This window comes from Varanus komodoensis, unplaced genomic scaffold (genome assembly GCF_004798865.1).
Source record: "Varanus komodoensis strain SLA01 unplaced genomic scaffold, ASM479886v1 scaffold105, whole genome shotgun sequence".
Taxonomy (NCBI): Eukaryota; Metazoa; Chordata; class Lepidosauria; order Squamata; family Varanidae; genus Varanus; species Varanus komodoensis.
This window is the reverse complement of record NW_025335297.1, coordinates 588,567-593,696: the sequence shown is the minus strand read 5'-3', so window position 1 is coordinate 593,696 and position 5,130 is coordinate 588,567.

Sequence of the window (5,130 nt, the reverse complement as noted above, 5' to 3'; positions counted from 1 at the left end):
TACCATTCTAATGGCAGAAAGTGAAGAAGAACTAAAGAGTCTCTTGATGAGGGTGAAAGAGGGGAGTGCAAAAGTTGTCTTGAAATTCAACATCAAGAAAACTAAGATCATGGCATCTGGTCCTATCACTTCCTGGAAAATAGATAGGGAAGCAATGGAGTTAGTGACAGATTTTATTTTGTTGGGCTCCAAGATCACCACAGACTGCAGCCAAGAAATTAAAAGACACTTGCTGCTTGGGAGAAAAGCTGTGGGAAATCTAGACAGCATACTAAAAAGCAGAGGCATCATCCTGCCAACAAAAGTTCGTATAGTCAGAGCTATGGTTTTCCCAGTTGTAATGCATGGCTGTGAGAATTGGACCAAAAGGAAGGCTGAGCACCAAAGAACTGATGTTTTTGAATTGTGGTATTGGAGAAGACTCCTGAGAGTCCCTTGAACTGCAAAGAGATCAGACCAGTCAATCTTAAAGGAAATCATATACTTTGGCCACCTAATGAGAAGGAACAACTCACTGGAGAAGACCCTGATGCTGGGAACGATTGACGACAAAAGGAGAAGGGGACGGCAGAGGAGGAGATGGAGTCACTGGAGCAGTGGGTGTGGGCTTGGGTGGACTCTGAGGGATGTTGGAGGACAGGAGAGTCTGGAGGAATATTGTCCATGGGGTCATGAAGAGTTGGGCATGACTTTGTGACTGAACAATGAACAATTACTTTAGGGGCCTCATTTGCTAAGATCACTTCTTTTTAAACCTGAGGAGAATGAGAATAGAAAAAGGCCCTTGTGTGAAAGATTCCATGTTGTGTATTGAACTCAAACTTGGAATATGGATGCAGACTACCAATAAATAGTCAAAGATAAACTTACGTGTGTCTCTCTGGCTGCAGGGCTTCCTCATTCTATGGATGCTTTCCCCAGGATCACTAGTTTGCTTGGACACTTGGTGCATTCCTCAGCCAACACCAAATGCAAGATGCGTACTAACAAGCTACGGTTGTGTACAAATCTCCCTAAATTCTAGAAAATGCCTAACTCTCTGTAGCTGTCAACATGGAAAAGAAAGGGGAGGATAGGAAGAAGCCCCAAAGTCCCCATTAATGTACTTAGTAGAAGCATGCATAAGCATCTTTCTCTCAGGAGTGAAGCAAGCTTTTCACAGCAATGGATTTCCCAGTAATTAAATATAGTAAGAATTTGTTTTATGGCTTCATTACTATATTCCCAGGGGATATGAAGCCCATGAGTGGTGGGGGTGGCTTCCAAATTTCCCCAAATTGCTGCCCCCTGGTGTGTGCAGTCTGCAGCCAGTGCCCAGCTGCTGCACAGTCTGCTAATAAAGGTAACTGATAAAGTGGATCACAGTCTAGGGAAGCTCCAGGCACAACAATTGTGCTTGCCTTCAGTGTGCCCTGATGTTGCTTTTTGTGCTATAAAATGCTTGGCCATGATGCATTTTTTTCCTGAATTTTGCCTTTTTGAGCAGAGGCTTTTCTGCATGAGTCATTACTCTGGGTCCATGCTTCCTCACTCATAGCAGTCTGCTTTGCATGGTGTCATTGTTCCCCAGGGCTTCTCCCATGCTTTTCCAGTATCTCAGCAACCTCTTCTAGATGGAGAAAGGTGCAGTATTATCCGGAAATTGTGCTATGCGATCCTCAGGTCTTTTTGAATTCCACAGTACCAGAGCACCACCTTGCGCTTGTAGAATGGAACAAACAGAAAGGCAGAGAAATGAAAACCAGGGGCAAGAAAAGTGGGTGCAGAGGAGCCTGTCTCAATCCCACAAAGCATCTGAATGTAGAAGCCTTGGTGGAGCGGAGAGTTAAAGTTTCACATGGCAAAGGCTTTGGAGAGAGTCAGGAGCAAAAGAGTCCCGGAGGGTACCATGTGAGCTATGGCTGCCTAATTATCCTTTAATATGGAAAGTTCAACCTATGTGTCCCCGGCTGGAACTGAATTGAGAGGTTGCTTTCAGCCAAGTATGCAAAGCTTGGTACCTCATGCACAGCCTTTCCATTTACAGATTGCCACCCTAGTCAAGCAACCCATGAAAGCAAACTTAAAGAGTTTATGGCTCAGTACTCTTCAACATTTGCAGAGGACACAAAACTGGGTGGGATACCTAACACCCTGGAAGACAGAAGCAAAATTCAAAGTGATCTTGATAGGCTGAAAGCAACAGAATGAAATTTAATAGGGAAAAATGCTGGGTTCTGTACCTAAAAAGGGGAACCATACGCACAGTTACAAGATGGGACACACTTGGCTCAACAATGTGGCAAGTGAGAAGGATCTTGGAATTGTCATAGATCACTGACTGAATATGAGTCAACAATGTGATGTGGCTGCAAAAAAGGCAAATGCTATATTGGGCTACACTAAAAGTAACACAGCTTCCAAATCATGCGAGGTGCTGCTCAGCACTGGTTAGGCTCCACCTTGAGTATTTTATTTTATCACCTCAGGGGGGGCCCTCCTGTGTGAGTCATCCCTTAAGGAGGTGAGAGGGATGGCTGCTAGGAGGAGGGCCTTCTCTGCAGGAGCTCCCCGTATCTGGAATGGTCTCCTCAAGGAGATTTGCCTGGCACCTTCCTTACTTTCTTTTCAGCACCAGGCAAAGACCTTCCTTTAAAAAATAATAATAGCTAATTGCCATAACTAACTGCTGTATTTTATTGTTACTTTTAATGTGTTATTGGATTTTATTATGTTTTTATTGTGTTTTTATCTTGTGATGGTGAGCTGTCCAGAGGTGCTGTGGCACAAATTTTTTAAATAAATAAATAAATAAAGAAAGAAAGAAAGAAAGAAAGTAAATGAGTGAATGAGTGAATTCTGGGCATCACATTTCAAGAAAGATGCAGACAAACAGGAAAGGGTTCAGAGGAGGACAACAAGGATGATCTGGGGACTGGAAACAAAGCCCTGTGAGGAGAGATTGAAAGAATGGGGCATGTTTAGCCTTGAGAAGAGAAGAGAAGACTGAGGAGAGATATGATAGCACTCCACAAGTTTTTGAAGAACTTCGAGTCACACAGGGGAAGGACATGATCTCTTCTTGATCATCCCAGAGAATATGACATGGAATAACTGCCTCACGTTCCAGCAAGCCAAGTTCCAGCTGAACATCAGGAAAACGTCCTGACTGTTAGAGCAGTACAACAGTGCAGCCAGTTCCCCAGGAGGTCATGGGCTCTCCTGCACTGGAGGCATTCATGAGTTAGTTGGACAGCCTTCTGTCAGGGACACTTAACTTGTGATCCTGAATGAGTAGGGAGTTGAACCCAATGGCCTTAATAGGAGATGGATCTAAAGCAGGAAGTATCTCCAATCCTTAAGTGTCCCCCACCAGTTACCTTCACCAACAAGCATCCAGGTAGAGGTGCCCCATGCCACCATCACAAACCATTTAGTACTGAATAACAAACCACCCAAATTCCTGTAATGCAGCTTTGAGTCTCAGAAATGCCTTTACTTAGCCCAGGAACTGGCAATTGTCTCTTTTGCTTCACCCTGAACTCCAGCCCATACAGGATCATTGCTTCCTTCGTGCTCAGTGACTGGTCCCCGTTAGTCTTGTGATTGTTGATCTCCACGGAGGGAGTTTATTGGGTCGTATCAACTGCCCTGTGAGTTAAACCACCCCAGCCTCCCTCAGCAAAAACAGAAGAGACAGTGGAGTCAGTGAAAGGAGAGACGCAGAATGGTTAAAGCCCAGCATATGACATGCTCTGGTGGTCCGTCATCAGGGATTTTCAGAAAGAAGAGCATCTCAGAGGTTGAACAGCCAAGCCAGCACGTTCAAATCTCAACTTTTGCCTGGGAAACTTTTCTTTGTACTATGTTCAAACAATGCACCTTAAATTACCCAACTGTATCTCCCACCCACCCCCAATGCTCAATCTAACTTGACAATTTTGAGGTTCCTTATTTGTTTTTTCTCAGTAGTGCACCCAACCCTGCCATTGCCTCTCTTGGACTTCAGGCAGGACGCTTTCCCAGCCCTACCTGGAGGTGCCAGGGATGGGCACCCAGGGCACATTTTTCACCACTGAACGGCAGTCCTTCTCATGCCTTACCTATGCAATTATTTGTGTTTATATTTAATTATTAAAACTGATCTGACAGTAGCAGGCAACAAGCTTCCAGCAAGAAGAATACCGTATTATTCCAACCCTTGATAAGAAGCATATTCTTTCCTATAAGTCACTTGGCTTTTCTTCATTTGAAACTGTTGCTCTGCTAGGAATAAAACTGAGACAAGAAAAATATTACCAGATTCCCAAGAGAGTCTACTTACACTTCAAGAAGTGAATTTTCTCAGACCAAGATTCCTCTTGTGCAAAATCAGTCGTCTTCATCCTGCTGCTCTTATACCGTTCTTCATGCAAATAAGCTTGCACTTATCTCAGGTTTCCGCAGCTTTTATTGGCCCGTTCTCGATGCCAACCTATCGAAAGGTGACATATCTCACATGCATCGCTCAATCCCTTCAGTTCATTGGGGACGGCCTTCCTGAAGAAGAGAAAGGGCTGTACCACAGTGGTGGACCACATAATTGCATGCAGAAGGCTGCAGAATCAGCCTCTGGCAACTCCAGTGGAAAAGTGTCAGGTGGGAGGTACGGGAAAGATCTCTCTGAGTCCCTGAAAAGCCACCACTAGCCAGGGGGCTCACTCACCCTGCCTCTCCCTCTTTCTGCATCCTCCTGCTTCCGAACAAGGAAGGGCCCTGGGTGCGTGGGCAGCATCCCTTCTCCCAGATTTAGGGTGCTTCCAGATAAGGCATGAATTTGCAGACAGTACTAAACTGGGTGGAATAGCCAGCACCCCGGAAGACAAAAAGAAGATCCAGGGAGACCTAGAGATGCTTGAACACTGGGCAGGAAGCAACAGAATGAAATTCAACAGGGGCAAATGCCAGGTCCTCCACCCAGGCATAAAAGAAAATAATTTTAAAAATCAGCTGCATTGATACAAGATGGGGAACACTTGGCTCAACAGTACTGAGAGTGAAAGGCACCTTGGAGCTGGTGTAGATATCAAGTCAAATATGAGTCAGCAGTGTGATGCGGCTGCAATAAGACAAACACTATTTTGGGAGGTATAAACACAGGCATCACTTCCA